The sequence below is a fragment of the Balaenoptera ricei genome, chromosome 21, assembly GCF_028023285.1.
Source record: "Balaenoptera ricei isolate mBalRic1 chromosome 21, mBalRic1.hap2, whole genome shotgun sequence".
In the NCBI taxonomy this organism is placed as follows: Eukaryota; Metazoa; Chordata; class Mammalia; order Artiodactyla; family Balaenopteridae; genus Balaenoptera; species Balaenoptera ricei.
The window spans coordinates 12,137,399-12,157,254 of NC_082659.1; the positions used below are offsets into that span (position 1 = coordinate 12,137,399).

At 36.8% G+C, this 19,856-nt stretch overlaps 1 long non-coding RNA gene across 2 annotated transcripts in view; it reads left to right on the forward strand.

Moving 5' to 3' along the window:
• LOC132356424 (uncharacterized) overlaps positions 1 to 19,856 on the forward strand; it is an 85,163-nt gene that overhangs the window by 40,112 nt on the left and 25,195 nt on the right. For both annotated transcript variants that reach the window (XR_009499854.1, XR_009499853.1), the window contains exon 2: positions 7,772 to 7,898. This is a non-coding gene — a long non-coding RNA (uncharacterized LOC132356424). The remainder of the gene's footprint in view (positions 1 to 7,771; positions 7,899 to 19,856) is intronic.

Sequence of the window (19,856 nt, forward strand, 5' to 3'; positions counted from 1 at the left end):
GTAAATTGTTTCCTTTGCTGTTCAAAGCTTTATGGTTTAATGCAATCTGTTTTTCAAAATTGTTTTTTCTTTTGCTGCCTGTGTTTTTGTGGTCACATCTAAAAATACATTGCCCATAGCATTGTCAAGACCTTTTTTTGCCCCTATATCTTCTTCTAGTAACTTTACAGTTTCAGATCTTATATTTAATTCTCTAAACCAGTTTGAATTAATTTTTGTATACAGTGTGAGATACAAGTCTAATTTCTTCCTTATGCTTGTGAATATTCAGTTTCCCATGAATTTACTGAAGAGAAGATCCTTTTCTCATTGTATATTCCTGGCACTTTTGTGAAAGATCAATTGATTGTAAATATGTGGATTTATTTCTGAGGTCTGTATTTCGTTCCATCGTTCTATATGTCTGTTTTTGTACTGTGACCATACTGCTTTGATTACTATGCTTTGTAGTATGGTTTGAAATTATGAAGCGTGATGCCTTCAGCTTTGCTCTTTGTGCTCAAGATTGCTTTGGACATTTGGGGCCTTTTATGGTTCCATATGAATTTTAGTATTTCTTTTTCTATTTTCTGGGGAAACTGCCTTCGGAATTTTGACATGGATTGCATTGACTCTGTAGATTGCTTTGAATAGTATGGACATTTTTAACAGTGTTCATTTATTCAATATATTAATATGGGTGATGGTTCCATTTATTTGTCTTCTTCAAGTTCTTTCATCAGTATTTTATAGTTTGCAGTGTACGGCTCTTTTACATTCTTGGTTAACTTTATTCCTAAATATTTTATTCTTTTCACTGCTGTTGTAAATGGGACTTTTTAAAACCTTTTCTGATAGTTTATGTTGTTAGCATACAGAACCACAAGTGATTTTTATATGTTGATTTTGTGTCATGCTGCTTACTCGATTTACTAGTTTGAACAGTTTTTTGGAAGTGGCATTTTTAGGTTTTTGTAGATATAAAAACATGTCATCTGCAAACAGAAAATCTAGGTTTACCTTTATGATTTGGATTTATTTTATTTATCTTTCTTGCCTACTTGCTCTGGTTAGGAATTCCAGTACTGTGTTGAATAGAAGGGGCAAGAATTGGTACCCTTGTCTTGGCTGAAACTTAGGAGAAACACTTTGAGGATTGTTAGCTTTGGGCTTGTCATATGACTTTTAATGTGTTGAGGAATATTCCTTCTATAACTAATTTCTTGACAGTCTTTATCACGAAGGGAAGTTGGATTTTGTCAAATAATTTTTATGTATCTATTAATATGATATTTTCCCTTTACTCTCTTAATGTAAGGTATCACATTTATTGATTTGCATACATTGAGCCATCCTTGCATCCAGGCATAAATCTCACTTAATCATGGTGAATGAATCCTTTCAATATGCTGCTGAATTTAGTTTGCCAGTATTTTGAGTGTATTTCATCTGTTATTCAGGAATGTTGATCTGTACTTTTCTTATCATGCCCTTGTCTGTTTTTTTTTTTAAATTTATTATTTACTTATTTATTTTGGCTGTGTTGGGTCTTCGTTGCTGCACGCGGGCTTTTTTCCATTTGTGGCGAGTGGGGGCTGCTCTTCGTTGTGGTGTGTGGGGTCCTCATTGCGGTGGCTTCTCTTGTTGCGGAGCACAGGCTCTAGGTGCGAGGGCTTAGTAGTTGTGGTGCACAGGCTTAGTTGCACCGCGGCATGTGGGGTCTTCCCAGACCAGGGATAGAACCTGTGTCCCCTGCATTGGCAGGAGGATTCTTAACCACTGCGCCACCAGGGAAGTCCCCCTTGTCTGGTTTTGGCGTTACCCTTGTCTGGGATATGCCTCATAAGATGGGTTGAAAGCGTTCCCTCCTCTTTAAATTTTTGGAAGTATTTGAGAAGTCTTGGTTTTAAATACTTTAAGTATTTGGCATAATTCACTAGTAAAACCATCTGGTCCTGGGATTTTATTTATTGAGGTTTCTCAATACTGTTTCATTCTCTTTACTCATTACTGGTCTGTTCATGTGTTCTATTTCTTGGTAGGTTGTATCTTTCTAGGAGTTTGTCCTTTTTTTCCTAAGTAGTCCAAGTTGTTTGCATATGATTGTCGATAGTAGTTTCTGATTGTCATTTGTATTTCTGTGGCAAAATTGTAATGCCTTTATATGCATGTGTGTGTATTTATTTATTTGTTCATTCATTCATCATTCATTCAGTCTTTTAGTTATTCTTGCTAACAGTTTGTCAATTTTGTTTACCTTTTCAATAAAAAAACTCCAATATTATTTATTCTTCTACTGTTTTTGTAGTCTTTATTACTTTATTTTTAATTTTTATTGGAGTATAGTTGATGTACAATGTTGTGTTCAGTAAAGTGAATCAGTTATACGTATATCCACTCTTTTTTAGATTCTTTTCCCATATAGATCACTACAGAGTATTGAGTAGAGTTCCCTGTGCTAGACAGTAGGTCCTTCTATTACTTTTATAACTGCTCTAATCCTTATTATTTATTTCATTCTGCTAATATTGGGCTTAGTTTGTTGTTTTCCTAGTTCCTTTAGTTGTAAAATGAGGTTCTTTAATTGAGTTATTTTTCAGAGACAAAAGGTTTTATTACTTATGGCACAGCAAGCGTGAGCATAATATTGTATTGGTTCTCCTTCCCCACACCCCAGTTCCCACTGGGATGACAGAGAGGGATCCAGTTGAGTGCTAGCAGGTACTTGGTTGTGTTACACTAAGAACACTGAGTTTGAGGAGTCCACTGTTTTTAAAATGAGAGGTTAGCAGGTTCCTGTTTGTCTGAGGGAGAGACATTAGCTCATTCCTCAAGGCTGTTCATTACAAACACACTCCCAAGAAATGGCTCAGGTGAAATGCTGTCAGGGCATGCATTCTTTTTCTTTCTTTCTTTCTTTTTTTTAATTGAAGAATAGTTGGCATATAATATTACATTAGTTCCAGATGTACAACATAATGATTTAGCGTTTAAGTATATTACAAAACGATCACCTTGATGAGTCTAGTAACCATCTGTCCCCATCCACAGTTACTGCAATATCATGAACCATATTCTTTATTCTGTATATTAAATTCTTGTCAATTTTTATAACTGGAATTTTGTACTTCTTATACCCCTTCACCTGTCTTGTCCAAGACCTACTCACCTCCCCTTTTGCAACCACCAATTTGTTCACTGTGTCTGTAAGACTGGTTTTGTTGTGTTTATTTTGTTTTGACATTACACATATAAGTGAGATCATGTGGTATTTGTCTTTCTCTATGTGAGTTACTTCACTGAGAATAATACTCTCTAGGTCCATCCATGTTGTCAAAAATGGCAAGATTTTATCTTTTTATGGCTGAGTAATATATAATATATAACTGTATATGTACAGTTGTATAGACATATATACATATATATGTATTTGTATATGAATATATCTACATACGTGTATAGATACATGTATATATGTGTATGTGTATTTTGTATATTCATATGTATGTATGTGTATACATGTATGTGTGTGTGTGTGTGTATATATATATATATATATATATCACTTTTTTATCCATTTGTCTATCATTGAACATTTAGGTTTCTACCATATATTGGCTATTGTAAGTTATGTTGCAGTGAACACAGGGGTGCATGTAACTCTTTAGTTTTTTGCTTTTTTTTGTTTTCTTTGGATAAATAACCATAAGTGGAATTGCTAACTCATATGGTAGTTTTATTTTTTTATGTTTTCAGAACCCTCCATAATGTTTTCAATACTGGCTGCACTGCTATACACTCTTAGCAACAGTGCCAGTCAGTGCTCTTTTCTCCACATCCTCAGCAACACTTATTAACTGTTGTCATTTTGATGATAACCATTCTGACACCTGTAAGGTGATCTCCTTTTGTGATTTTGAGTTGCATTTCCCTCCTGATGATTAGTAATGTTGACCATGTTTCCATGTGCCTTTTAGCCATCTTTTTTTTTTTTTTTTGGCAAAATGTGTATTCAGATCCTCTACCCAATTGTTTTTATTTTTGTTTTATTTTTTAAAATTATAGTTTATTTACAATATTATATCAGTTTCAGGTGATCTTGGATTTTTTACTGATTACACTTGATTAAAAGTTTTTACAAGAGAATGGCTATAATTCTCTGTCCTATACAATATATATTTTGTTGCTTATCTATTTCATACATAGTAGTTTGTACCTCTTAATCCTGTATCCCTAATTTGCTCCTCCTCCCTTACCTGTCCCCACCGGTAACCACTACTTTGTATATAGATCTGTGAGTCTGTTTCTGTTTTGCATATACATTCATTTGTATTATTTTTAGATTCCACATATAAATGATATCACACAGTATTTGTCTTTCTCTGACTTACTTCATTAAGCATAATATTCTCGAGGTCCATCCACGATGCTGCAAATGGCAGAATTTCATTCTTTTTATGGCTGTGTAAGATTCCACTGTACATATATCCCATATCTTCTTTATCCATTTGTCTGTTCATGGGCATTTTGGTTGCTTTCATATCTTGGCCGTTGTCAATAGTGCTGCTATGCACATTGGGGTTTATGTATCTTTTTTTTTTTTTAAAACAATCTTTTTTATTTTTATTTTATTTTTTATTTTTGGCTGCGTTGGGTCTTTGATGCTGTGCATGGGCTTTCTCTAGTTGCAGCGAGCAGGGGCTGCTGTTCGTTGCGGTGCGCGGGCTTCTCATTGTGGTGGCTTCTCTTGTTGCGGAACACGGGCTCTAGGAGCATGGGCTTCAGTAGTTGTGGCTCGCGGGCTCTAGAGTGCAGGCTCAGTATTTGTGGCACATGGGCCTAGTTGCTCTGCGGCATGTGGGATCTTCCCAGACCAGGGATTGAACCCCTGTCCCCTGCATTGGCAGGTGGATTCTTAACCACTGTGCCGCCAGGGAAGCCCTATGTATCTTTTGAATTAGTGTTTTCATTTTTTTCCTAGATAGGTACACAGGAGAGTTATTGATGGATCATATGGTAGTTCTATTTTTAATTTTTTGAGAAACCTCCATCCTATTTTCCATAGTGCCTGCAACAATTTACAGTCCTACCCACAGTGGACAAGGGTTCACTTTTCTCCACATCCTCTCCAAAATTTGGTATTTGTAGACATTTTGATGAGAGCTATTTTGACAGGTGTGGGGTTGATATCTCATGGTTGTTTTGAATTGAACTTCTCTAATAATTAGTGATGTTGAGCACCTTTTCATCTGCCTTTTAGCCATCTGTATCTTCTTTGAAAAGATGTCTGTTCATGTCTTCTGACCATTATTGATTGGGTTGTTTGTTCATTTTTTGTGTGTGTGATATTGAATTGTATGAACCATTTATATATTTTGGATATTAACCTTTTGTCAGTCATATCATTTGCAAATATTTTCTTACACTTTGCACTTTGAATTTTGATTTTGTTGATGGCTTTCATGGCTGTGCAAAAGCTCTTTAACTTTATTTAGCTTCCATTTGTTTATTTTTGTTTTTATTTCTTTTGTCTTAGAGGCCAGATCCCCAAAAAATTATTGCTACAATTTATGTCGAAGAGTGTTCTGCCTATGTTCTCTACGGGGAGTTTTATGGTTTGGTGTATTACCTTTAGGTCCTTAATCCATTTTGAATTTTGGGTCTGGTGTGAGGAAATGTTCTAAATTCATTATTTTACATGTAGCCCTCCAGTTTTCCCAACACCACTTATTGAAGAGACTGTCTTTTCTCCATTGTATATTCTTGCCTCCTTGGTGGTATTTTTATTCACCATAAATGTGTGAGTTCCTTTCTGGGCTCTCTATTCTATTCCGTTGATCTATGTATCTGTTTTTTTCATTATTGTAGCTTTGTAGTCAGGGAGCATGCTATCTCCAGCTTTGGTCTTTTTTTCCTCAGGATTGCTTTCGCAGTGTGGGTATTTTGTGGTTCTATATTTGGGGATTATTTGTTCTGTTTGTGAACAATGTCATGGGTATTTTGATAGGGATTGCTTTAAATCTGTAGGTTGCTTTGAGTATAGGGCTATTTTAAAAAGATTAATTCTTCTAATCCAAGAGCATTGGCTATCTTTTCATTTATTTGTGTCATCTTCAATTTCCTTCATCAATGTCTTATAATTTTTAATATATATATCTTTCACCTCCGTGGTTAAATTTATTCCCAGGTATTTTATTATTTTTGGTACAATTGTAATTTTTTTCCTTACTTTCTCTGATAGTTTATTAGTGCAGAGAAAAGTAACAGATTTCTGTATATTAATTGCATATACTTCAATGAAAATAAAAACAAAAATTAACAAATAGGACCTAATTAAACGTAAAAACTTTTTTGCACAGCAAAGGAAACCATAAAGAAGATGAAAAGACAGCACTCACAATGGGAGAAAATATTTGCAAATGAAGAAACTGGCAAAGGATTAATCTCCAAAATATACAAATAGCTCATGTAGCTCAATATCAAAAAAACAAACAAGCCAATGAAAAAATGGGTGGAAGACCTAAATAGGTATGTCTCCAAAGACATACAGATGGCCAAGAGGCACATGAAAAGATGCTCAACACCATTAATTATTAGGGAAATGCAAATCAAAAACTACAATGAGGTATCACCTCACACGGGTCAGAATGGCCATCATCAAAATATCTACAAACAATAAATGCTGGAGAAGGTGTGGAGCAAAGGGAACCCACTTGCTCTTGGTGGGAATGTAAATTGATACAGCCACTATGGAGAACAGTATGGAGGTTCCTTAAAAACTAAGAGCTACGTTATGATACAGCAATCCCACTACTGGGCATATACTCAGAGAAAACCATAATTCAAAAAGACATGTGCACTCCAGTATTCACTGTGACACTATTTACAATAGCCAGGGCTAGGAGGCAACCTAGATGTCCATCAACAGAGTAATGGACAAAGAAGATGTGGTACATATATACAATGGAATATTACTCAACTATAAAAAGGAACGAAATTGGGTTATTTGTAGAGACGTGGATGTACATAGAGTCATACAGAGTGAAGTAAATCAGAGAAAAACAAATATCGTATATTAACGCATATATGTGGAATCTAGAAAAATGGTATAGATGATGTAATTTGCAAAACAGAAATAGAGACATAGATGTAGAGAACAAACGTATGGACACCAAGGGGGGAAAAGGGGGGATGGGAGAAATTGGGAGATTGGGATTGACAAATATACACTATTGATACTATGTATAAAATAGATAACTAATGAGAACCTACTGTATAGCACAGGGAACTCTACTCAGTGCTTGGTGGTGACCTAAATGGGAAGGAAATCCAAAAAAGAGCGGATATATATATACGTATAGGTGCTTCACTTTGCTGTATAGTAGAAACTAACACAACATTGAAAAGCAACTATACTCCAACAAAGTTAATTAAAAAAAAGAAAAAAACTGTGTATACTTCAAATTTACTGAGTTTATTTATGCTAATAATTTGTTGGTGAGATCTTTAGGGTTTTCTCTACATATTATCATGTCATCTGCAAACAGTGACAGTTTTACTTCCTTTACAAGTTAGATCCTATTTTGTATTTTGATTTTTGTCTTTTGGCTGTGGCTAGAACTATTAATCCTGTGTTGAATAAAAGTGGTGAGAGTCGGCATCCTTGTCTTGTTCCTGTTCTTAAGAGGAGATGCTTTCAGCTTTTCACCATTAAGTATGATGTTAGGTCTGCTTTTGTCATATATACCCTTTATATTTATTTATTTATTCATTCATTCATTCATTCATTCAGGCCGCACTGCACAGCATGGGGGACCCTAGTTCCCTGACCAGGGATTGAACCCACACCTCCTGCAGTGGAATCGCAAATTCCCAACCACTGGACTGCCAGGGAAGTCGCTGTCCTTTATTATAAAAAGGTATGTTGCCTCTATACCCACCTTGTTGAGAGTTTTTATCATAATTCAAATGTTGAACTTTGTCGAATTTTGCCACCTCCTTTGCTGGAGGTATGAAGTTGATCATATGATTTTATCCTTTGTTCTGCTAATCTGGTGTGTCAATTGATCTGCATAGACTGAATCATTCCTGCATTGCTGAGATGATCCATGTGATCATGGTGTATGGTTCTTTTAGTGTATTGTTGAATTCAGTTTACTAATATTTTGTTGAGGGTTTCTGCATCTATGTTCATCAGGGATATTGGCCTGTAATTTACCTTTTTTGGTAGTGTGTTTATCTGGTTTTCATATATGGGTGATGCTGGCCTCAGAAAATAAGTTTGGAAGCACTCCTTCATCAGTTGTTTGGAATAGCTTGAGAAAGATAGATGTTAACTGTCCTTTAAATGTTTGGTAGAATTTATTAGTAAAGCCACCTGATCCTGGACATTTTATTTATTGGGAGTTTTTTGATTATTGATTGATTTCATTTCTAGTAATTGATCTGTTTAGATTTTTTATTTATTGCTAACTCTATCTTGGAAGATGTATGTTTTTAGGAATTTATCCACTTCTTCTAGGTTGTCCCATTTGTTGGTGTATAATTGTTTGTCTTAATCTCGTACGATACTTTGTATTTCTGTGGTGTCTGCTGTAATGTCATCTCTTTTATTTCTGATTTATTTGGGCCCTCTCTTTTTAAAAAAACATACTACTATTGTCTTTTATTCTTTACAGAAGCTTAATAAGTGTTTGATCTACTACCCTTACTCTATGTATACTTTTTGCAGTGAGATTTTTACTTTTGTTTGTTTTCTTGTTACTAGCAATAATTAGTGAGACTTCTTTTAAGCTTAAGTAAATTCCTTCAACATTGCTTATAAGGCTACTTTATTAGTGATGAACTCTTTTAGCTTTTGCTAGTCTGGGAAACGATTTTTTTTTTTTTTTTTAGCAAAGAAAAATATCTTTATGATCTCTGGGTAGGTAAAGGCAAAAGTATAGATCTCAGGGTGGGTATCTTAATAAGCCAGATACCCATATCACTAACCATCAAAAATCTTTCTCTATTTGATTATATTAATGAAAGTTGAGGACATCATTAAGCAAGTGAAAAATGCACCCTGGAACATACAAGAAGATGTTTGCAATAAATATAACCAGAATGCACCCATATTGAGAATACATACAAAGTTATTCAAATTAATAGAAAAAAGACAGAGAACTCAATAGAAAAATTGGCAAGAGGCTTGACCAGGCATTTCACAAAATAGATTATTCAAATAGTCAACCAAAAAGTGAAATGGTGCTAATCCTCACCAGCAATCTGGGAAATACAAATTAAATTCCAATGAGAACTCATTATACTTCTATCAGAATGACCAACATTAGAAAGGCTTTATGAGAGTAAATATTGATGGAGATGTGAAACAATGAGGACTTTCACACACTCGTGGTGGTAATGTAAGTAAGTATATCCATTTGGGGAAAACAAAAATTTGGCATGTTCTACTGGGGTTGAATATACTTATTTCCTATGAGCCAGAAATTCCATTTCTAGGTATATACCCAACAGAAATGCATGCACATGCATCCCAAAAGATATGTACAAGACACGTATAGCAGCATTGAATCAAAGGTACATCAAAGGTAAAATGGATTAAAAAGTGTCATACTTGTGCAATGGAATACTGTATAGAATGAAAATGAATTAACTATAAGTATATGCAACCACATAGATGAATGTCACAGATAAAATACTGAGCAAAAGAATACACACTGTGTGTTTGAATAGATACAGATATAGATATAGAAATACATATAGATTTCAAAAATCTCCAAAACTATTCTTTTTTTTTTCACACACACACACTGTATTTTATTTTTACAAGAGATAAATAAACTGACACCAAGCATTGTAAATGGATGACCACAACAAAAGCAACAATGATTGCAAACATGAAACACACTCATACTACGTCATAATATTGACATTCAGTCCAGTAATCCTCCACTGTAACAGCTCCTTTACTTTGCAGTGAAAATTGATTTGTATATTTTTTTTACGTCTGAGTCCTTGTGGGATTTTTTTTTATTCAAACAGAAAGTCACAAAAATTATGATCATCCTCATCAGTTCACTCAGTCCCATGTAATTAATTTTTTTTTCATCTTGATCTTCTGTTAGCACTTTTATGAGTTCATCAGTTTTCCATTAGAGTTCTGAAAATGCTTATTCATTCATTTCAGCAGTATAGTCCGTTACCAGAAACCTGTACTTGTCAGAGTCTTTTCCATGAATTCCTTGAAGATGAAACCCTTTTATAGGAACATTTTTGCAAAAGCATCACAGTACACCCAGAACTGTGTGTAAATGACAAAAGACTTAAAAATGACCACGGTTAAAGATTTGATGAAAGTTCATAATAATGCAATTGACAAGGAAATTTAGTTATTTCTGAGATATACATTTTAAAGTATTAACTAGAATTATGACTTATAACATTATACCAGAACATATAAGATTTTTAGAAATTTCATGTAATGTCTGAAACATTTATATTAACATATTTCTGTACAAATAACCCAAGGAAAGTTTAGTATTAGTTGTTTTTTTTGTTTTTTTTTTATACTGCAGGTTCTTATTAGTCATCAATTTTATACACATCAGTGTATACATGTCAATCCCAATCGCCCAATTCAGCACACCATCATCCCCACCCCACCGCAGTTTTCCCCCCTTGGTGTCCATACGTTTGTTCTCTACATCTGTATCTCAACTTCTGCCCTGCAAACCAGTTCATCTGTACCATTTTTCTAGGTTCCACATACATGCGTTAATATACGATATTGGTTTTTCTCTTTCTGACTTATTTCCCTCTGTGTGACAGTCTCTAGATCCATCCACGTCTCAACAAATGACTCAATTTCGTTTCTTTTTATGGCTGAGTAATATTCCATTGTATATATGTACCACAACTTCTTTATCCATTCATCTGTCGATGGGCATTTAGGTTGCTTCCATGACCTGGCTTTTGTAAATAGTGCTGCAGTGAACATTGGGGTGCATGTGTCTTTTTGAATTATGGTTTTCTCTGGGTATATGCCCAGTAGTGGGATTGCTGGATCATATGGTAATTCTATTTTTAGTTTTTTAAGGAACCTCCATACTGTTCTCCATAGTGACTGTATCAATTTACATTCCCACCAACAGTGCAAGAGGGTTCCCTTTTCTCCAGCATTTGTTGTTTGTAGATTTTCTGACGATGCCCATTCTAACTGGTGTGAGGTGATACCTCATTGTAGTTTTGAATTGCATTTCTCTAATAATTAGTGATGTTGAGCATCTTTTCATGTGCTTCTTGGCCATCTGTATGTCTTCTTTGGAGAAATGTCTATTTAGGTCTTCTGCCCATTTTTGGATTGGGGTGTTTGTTTCTTTGATATTGAGCTGAATGAGCTGTTTATATATTTTGGAGATTAATCCTTTGTCCGTTGATTCATTTGCAAATATTTTCTCCCATTCTGAGGGTTGTCTTTTCGTCTTGTTTATGGTTTCCTTTGCTGTGCAAAAGCTTTGAAGTTTCATTAGGTTCCATTTGTTTATTTTTGTTTTTATCTCCATTACTCTAGGAGGTGGATCAAAAAAGATCTTGCTGTGATTTATGTCAAAGAGTGTTCTTCCTATGTTTTCCTCTAAGAGTTTTATAGTGTCTGGTCTTACATTTAGGTCTCTAATCCATTTTGAGTTTATTTTTGTGTATGGTGTTAGGGAGTGTTCTAATTTCATTGTTTTACATGTAGCTGTCCAGTTTTCCCAGCACCACTTATTGAAGAGATTGTCTTTTCTCCATTGTGTATCTTTGCCTCCTTTGTCATAGATTAGTTGGCCATAGGTGCGTGGGTTTATCTCTGGGCTTTCTATCTTGTTCCATTGATCTATGTTTCTGTTTCTGTGCCAGTACCATATTGTCTTGATTACTGTAGCTTTGTAGTATAGTCTGAAGTCAGGGAGTCTGATTCCTCCAGCTCCGTTTTTTCCCCTCAAGACTGCTTTGGCTATTCGGGGTCTTTTGTGTCTCCATACAAATTTTAAGATGATTTGTTCTAGTTCCGTAAAAAATGCCACTGGTAATTTGATAGGGATTGCACTGAATCTGTTGATTGCTTTGGGTAGCATAGTCATTTTCACAATATTGATTCTACCAATCCAAGAACATGGTATATCTCTCCATCTGTTGGTATCATCTTTAAATTCTTTCATCAGTGTCTTGTAGTTTTCTGCATACAGGTCTTTTGTCTCCCTAGGTAGGTTTATTCCTAGGTATTTTATTCTTTTTGTTGCAATGGAAAATGGGAGTGTTTCCTTAATTTCTCTTTCAGATTTTTCATCATTAGTGTATAGGCATGCAAGAGATTTCTGTGCATTAATTTTGTATCCTGGAACTTTACCAAATTCATTAATTAGCTCTTGTAGTTTTCTGGTGGCATTTTTAGGATTCTCTATGTATAGTATCATGTCATCTGCAAACAGTGACACTTTTACTTCTTCTTTTCCAATTTGTATTCCTTTTATTTCTTTTTCTTCTCTGATTGCTGTGGCTAGGACTTCCAAAACTATGTTGAAAAATAGTGGTGAGAGTGGACATCCTTGTCTCGTTCCTGATCTTAGAGGAAATGCTTTCATTTTTTCACCGTTGAGAATGATGTTTGCTGTGGGTTTGTCATATATGGCCTTTATTATGTTGAGGTAGGTTCCCTCTATGCCCACTTTCTTCAGAGTTTTTATCATAAATGGGTGTTGAATTTTGTCAAAAGCTTTTTCTGCATCTATTGAGATGATCATATGGTTTTTATTCTTCAATTTGTTAATATGGTGTATCACATTGATTGATTTGCATATATTGAAGAATCCTTGCATCCCTGGGATAAATCCCACTTGATTGTGGTGTATGATCCTTTTAATGTGTTGTTGGATTCTGTTTGCTAGTATTTCGTTGAGGATTTTTGCATCTATATTCATCAGTGATATTGGTCTGTAATTTTATTTTTTTGTAGTATCTTTGTCTGGTTTTGGTATCAGGGTGATGGTGGCCTCATAGAATGAGTTTGGGAGTGTCCTTCCTCTGCAATTTTTTGGAAGAGTTTGAGAAGGATGGGTGTTAGCTCTTCTCTAAATGTTTGATAGAATTCACCTGTGAAGCCATCTGGTCCTGGACTTTTGTTTGTTGGAAGATTTTTAATCACAGTTTCAATTTCATTACTTGTGATTGGTCTGTTCATATTTTCTGTTTCTTCCTGGTTCAGTCTTGGAAGGTTATACCTTTCTAAGAATTTGTCCATTTCTTCCAGGTTGTCCATTTTATTGGCATAGAGTTGCTTGTAGTAGTCTCTCAGGATGCTTTGTATTTCTGCGGTGTCTGTTGTAACTTCTCCTTTTTCATTTCTAATTTTATTGATTTGAGTCCTCTCCCTCTTTTTCTTGATGAGTCTGGCTAATGGCTTATCAATTTTGTTTATCAAAGAACCCGCTTTTAGTTTTATTGATTTTTGCTATTGTTTTCTTTGTTTGTTTCATTTATTTCTGCTCTGATGTTTATGATTTCTTTCCTTCTGCTAACTCTGGGTTTTGTTTGTTCTTCTTTCTCTGGTTCCTTTAGGTGTAAGGTTAGATTGTTTACTTGAGATTTTTCTTGTTTCTTGAGGTAGGCTTGTATAGCTATAAACTTCCCTCTTAGAACTGCTTGCGCTGCATCCCATAGGTTTTGGGTTGTCGTGTTTTCATTGTCATTTGTCTCTAGGTATTTTTTGATTTCCTCTTTGATTTTTTCAGTGATCTCTTGGTTGTTTAGTAACGTATTGTTTAGCTTCCATGTATTTGTGTTTTTTACGTTTTTTTCCCTGTAATTCATTTCTAATCTCATAGTGTTGTGGTCAGAAAAGATGCTTGATATGATTTCAGTTTTCTTAACTTTACTGAGGCTTGATTTGTGACCCAAGATGTGATCTATCCTGGAGAATGTTCCCTATGCACTTGGGAAGAAAGTGTAATCTGCTGTTTTTGGATGGAATGTCCTATAAATATCAATTAAATCTTTCTGGTCTATTGTGTCATTTAAAGCTTGTGTTTCCTTATTTTCATTTTGGATGATCTGTCCATTGGTGTAAGTGAGGTGTTAAAGTCCCCCACTATTATTGTGTTACTGTCGATTTCCTCTTTTATAGCTGTTAGCAGTTGCCTTATGTATTGAGGTGCTCCTATGTTGGGTGCATATATATTTATAATTGTTATATCTTCTTCTTGGATTGATCCCTGGATCATTATGTAGTGTCCTTCCTTGTCTCTTGTAACATTCTTTATTTTAAAGTCTATTTTATCTGATATGAGTATAGCTACTCCAGGTTTCTTTTGATTTCCATTTGCATGGAATATCTTTTTCCATCCCATCACTTTCAGTCTGCATGTGTCCCTAGGTCTGAAGTGGGTCTCTTGTAGACAGCATATATATGGGTCTTGTTTTTGTAACCATTCAGCAAGCCTGTGTCTTTTGGTTGAAGCATTTAATCCATTCACGTTTAAGGTAATTATTGATATGTATGTTCCTATGACCATTTTCTTAATTGTTTTGGGTTTGTTTTTGTAGGTCCTTTTCTTTTCTTGTGTTTCCCACTTAGAGAAGTTCCTTTAGCATTTGTTGTAGAGCTGGTTTGGTGGTGCTGAATTCTCTTAGCTTTTGCTTGTCTGTAAAGCTTTTGATTTCTCCATCAAATCTGAATGAGATCCTTGCTGGGTAGAGTAATCTTGGTTGTTGGTCCTTCCCATTCATCACTTTACGTATATCATGCCACTCCCTTCTGGCTTGTAGAGTTTCTGCTGAGAAATCAGCTGTTAACCTTATGGGAGTTCCCTTGTATGATATTTGTCGTTTTTCCCTTGCTGCTTTCAGTAATTTTTCTTTGTCTTTCATTTTTGCCAATTTGATTAATATGTGTCTTGGCGTGTTTCTCCTTGGGTTTATCCTGTATGGGACCCGCTGTGCTTCCTGGACTTGGGTGGCTATTTCCTTTCCCATGTTAGGGAAATTTTCGACTATAATCTCTTCAAATATTTTCTCAGGTCCTTTCTCTCTCTCTTCTCCTTCTGGGACCCCTATAATGCGAATGTTGTTGCATTTAATGTTTTCCCTGAGGCCTCTTAGGGTGTCTTCATTTCTTTTCATTCTTTTTTCTTTATTCTGTTCCGCAACAGTGAATTCCACCATTCTGTCTTCCAGGTCACTTATCCGTTCTTCTGCCTCAGTTATTCTGCTATTGTTTCCTTCTACTGTAGTTTTCATTTCAGTTATTGTATTGTTATTGTTCATCTCTGTTGTTCTTTAATTCTTGTAGGTCTTTGTTAAACATTTCTTGCATCTTCTCAATCTTTGCCTCCATTCTTTTTCCGAGGTCCTGTATCATCTTCGCTATCATTATTCTGAATTCTTTTTCTGGAAGGTTGCCTATCTCCACTTCATTTAGTTGTTTTACTGGGGTTTTATCTTGTTCCTTCATCTGGTATATAGCCCTCTGCCTTTTCATCTTGTCTTTCTGTGAATGTGGTTTCTGTTCCACAGGCTGCAGGATTGTAGTTCTTCTTGCTTCTTCTGTCTGCCCTCTGGTGGATGAGACTATCTAAGAGGCTTGATGGGAGGGACTGGTGGTGGGTAGAGCTGACTGTTGCTCTGGTGGGCAGAGCTCAGTAAAACTTTAATCCACTTGACTTTTGACGGGTGGGGCTGGGTTCCCTCCCTATTGGTTGTTTGGCCTGAGGCAACCCAACACTGGAGCCTACCTGGGCTCTTTGGTGGGGCTAATGACAGACTCTGGGAGGGCTCACGCCAAGGAGTACTTCCCAGAACTTCTGCTGCCAGTGTACTTGTCCCCAAGGTGAGCCACAGCCCCCCCCCCCACCGCCTCTGCAGGAGACCCTCCAACACTAGCAGGTAGGTCTGGATCAATCTCCCCTGGGGTCACTGCTCCTTCCCCTGGGTCCCGATGTGCACACTACTTTGTGTGTGCCCTCCAAGAGTGGAGTCTCTGTTTCCCCCAGTCCTGTCGAAGTCCTGCAATCAATTCCCACTAGGCTTCAAAGTCTGATTCTCTAGGAATTCCTTCTCCCGTTGCCGGACCCCCAGGTTGGGAACCTGACGTGGGGCTCAGAACCTTCACTCCAGTGGGTGGACTTCTGTGGTATAAGTGTTCTGCAGTCTGTGAGTCACCCACCCAGCAGTTATGGGATTTGATTTTACTGTGATTGCACCTCTCCTACCTTCTCATTGTGACTTCTCCTTGTCTTTGGATGTGGGGTATCTTTTTTGGTGAGTTCCACTGTTTTCCTGTCGATGATTGTCCAGCAGCTAGTTGTGATTCTGGTGTTCTCGCAAGACGGAGTGAGAGCACATCCTTCTACTCCGCCATCTTGGTTCCTCTGTTGGGAAACTCTTGATCTCTCCTTCAATTCTTTTTTTTTCCATAAATTTATTTATTTATTTATTTTTGGCTGCGTTGGGTCTTTGTTGCTGCAAGCGGGCTTTTCTCTAGTTGTGGCGAGTGGGGGCTACTCTTCGTTTCAGTGCGCAGGCTTCTCATGTTGTGGAGCATGGGTCTAGGTGTACAGGCTTTAGTAGTTTCGGCTCGCGGGCTCAGTAGTTGTGGCTCACAGGCTCTAGAGCACAGGCTCAGTAGTTGTGGCGCACTGGTGTAGCTGCTCCGTGGCATGTGGGATCTTCCCAGACCAGGGCTCGAACCCGTGTTCCCTGCATTGGCAGGCAGATTCTCAACCACTGTGCCACCGGGGAAGCCCTCTCCTTCAATTCTGAATCATAATCTTGCTGGTAGCACATTCTTATTGTAGGCTCTTTCCTTTTAGCCCATTGAATATATCCTGTTATTCCTTCCTAGTCTGCTGCAAAGTCAGCTGACAGTCTTATGGGAATACCTTGAACATAACTAGATGCTTTTATTTCACTGCTTCTATGATCCCTCTTTACCTTAAGTTTTTGGCACTTTATAACATGTCTTGGTGTGGACCTGTTTGTCTTCATCTTGTTTGGGACTCTGTGTTTCCTGGACCTGGATGTGTGTTTCCTTCCCCAGGTTAGGAAAGTTATCAGTTACTATATCATCTAGTAAGTTCTCTGCCCCTTTCTCTCTTCTCCTCTTTCTGGGACCCCTGTAATGCTCATGTTAATATTCTTGATGTTGTCTCAGAGGTCCCTTTACCTATAGTCTTAATTCTTTTTTCTTCGTGCTATTCAGCTTGGGTGATTTTCACTAATCTGTTTTCCATTTCACTGATGTGTTCCACTGTATCATATAATATAATGTGGCTTCCCTCATGTGTGTGTTTGTGTGTGTGTTTTAATCTCATTTGTTGTATTTTTCAGCTGTTTGGTTCTTTTTGACATTTTATTACTCTTGAAATTCTAACTATGTCCATCTATTCTTCTCCTGACTTGGGTGAGCATCTTTATAATCATTACTGTGAACACTTTTTTTTTTCGGGTAGAATGCTTATCCCTGTTTTATTTAGTTCTTTTTCTAATGTCGTGTCTTTTTACTTCATTTGTAACATATTCCTCTATTTCCTTATGTTTCCTAATTCTCTGTGCATTTCTATTCATTAGGTTCAGGTTGTTACATTCCCGGGTCTCAGAGAAGTGGCCTTATATAGGAGATGACTGATAGGGCCCAGCAGCACGTTGTCCTCTGGTCAGCAGAGCCACATGCTCCAGGGGTGTCCCCTGTGTGGGCTGCACACACCTTTCTCTTATGGCAGGGCCAACTACTGTGGAGAAGCTGGTAGGCAGTGTTGGACCCTGGCCTAAATGGCTGTGAGGCCCCGTGGTATGTGATTGCCATGGGTGTGCTGGTAGCCCAGGCAGCCCTCCGTTATGGGTGGCTGTGTGGTGCTCCAGGTGCACAGGTGGATAGGGTAGGCCCCCAGTGTGTCTAGTTGTGAGGCCTTGTGGTGCAGGAGTGCTATGGGCATGGTGGTAGATGGGGAGGCCCCTGATCCTAATCAGTTTCAGGGAAGACTCTAAAATGTTGCTTGCCAATGTCTCAGTTCCTAGCGAGAGTCCCAGCTGCCTCTTGCCTTTCCAAGAAGCTCTCTGAGATTAGCAAGTGGGTCTGACCAGGTGTCTTTCACACTGCTGGCTCTGCACAGGGACTGAGAACGTGTGAGATTTGTGTGTGCCCTGTGAGAGCAAAGTCTGTTTTCTTTAACCTCCACCTTTCCTGAAAGTAAGCCCTGCAGGTTTTCAAAGCCAGACCTGCTGTGTTCTTTTCTTCCCAGGGCAGGAACCCTGGGCTGAGCAGCCTGATGCAGGGCTCAGACCCTTCCCTCCGTGTGGAGGACCTATGCAACTGTGATATCTTCCAGCTGTGGGTCACTGTGCTCGAGGTGTGGGTTCCAACTAGACTGTGTTTCCAGTCCTCCTACCTGCCTTGTGGGTTCTCCTTCCTTATATCTTTAGTTGTGGAAAAGTTTCCCTGCTAGTCTTCAGGTCATTCTCAGAGATAATTTCCGTGTAAGTTGTTGTAATTTGGGTGTGTCTGTGGCAGGAGGGGAGCTCAGTATCTTTGTACTTTATCATCTTGATCGCCTCTCAAGAATTCTTTTAAAATATATGCATTTATTACTGTAAACATAACTCTTTGAATTGCATTGTTTTTCCTGTATTCCATACATTTAGGTATTTTGTGTTTCCAATTTTGTTTGCTTTAAAATTTTTTTTAAATTTCCCTTTTGATTTATTCCTGTATTCATTGGCTATTCAGGAGCTTATTTCTAAGTGTTCTTGAATTTTCAATTATTCTTTCTAATATTGAATTTCAGTTTCATACCATTGTGGTTGGAAATGATACTTGATATGATTTCAGTATTCTTGGATTTTTGAAGACTTGTTTTGTGGCTTAACATATGATGTACCCTAGGAAATGTTCTATGTGTACTTAAGAAGAATGGAAATTTTGCTGCTGTTGAGTGGAATGTACTGTATATGTCTGTTAGGTTCATTTGATATCAAGTGTGTGTACAAGTTCAGTGTTTCCTGATTGATATTCTGTCCAGTGATCTATACAGTGTTGAAAGTTGGGTATTGATGTTTCTTACCATTATTTTATTTCTGCATTTTCCCTTCATGTGGGTTAATATTTTCTTTATATGTTGAGAGGCTCCAATGCTGGATACATACATATTTATAATTGTCATAATTTCTTGATGAATTAATCCCTTTATCATTATATGATAACCTTCTTTCCTTTGAGAGGTTTGACTTCAAGTCTTTTTTCCCTGATAGACTAGTCAGGCAAGTATCATTTTCACGGAGTATTTTTTTTCCAATCATTCAATTTTATGGTACATATACGGATTTAAAGTTAACATGAATCTCTTGTACACATTATATTACTGAAGTTTCTTATTCCGTTCAGCCACCCTATGGATTATTTAAATTGAAGTATAGTTGATTTATAATATTACATTAGTCTTAGCAGTACAACATATGGATTTAATATTTTTACAGATCATGCTCCACTTAAAGTTATTACAAAATAATGGCTGTATTTCCCTGTGTTGTACTATATATCCTTGTTTGTTTCTCTAAATCCAATGCCCTTATGTTTGAAATAAACAAACTACTGTCTTTCCCTCCCTCCTTCACTCGCCCCACCAGTAACCACTAATTTGTTTTCTGTGAGTATATTTCTATTTTGTTATATACATTCCTTTCTTGCATTTTTTAGATTCCACAGAAAAGTAAGAACATAGAGTATTTGTCTTTCTCTAACTTATTTAAGTAGGTATAAATGTTCTAGGCCTATCCACGTTGTTGCAAGTGGAAGAATTAGATCCTTTTTAATGGCTGAGTAATAGTCTATTGTGTATACATACCAC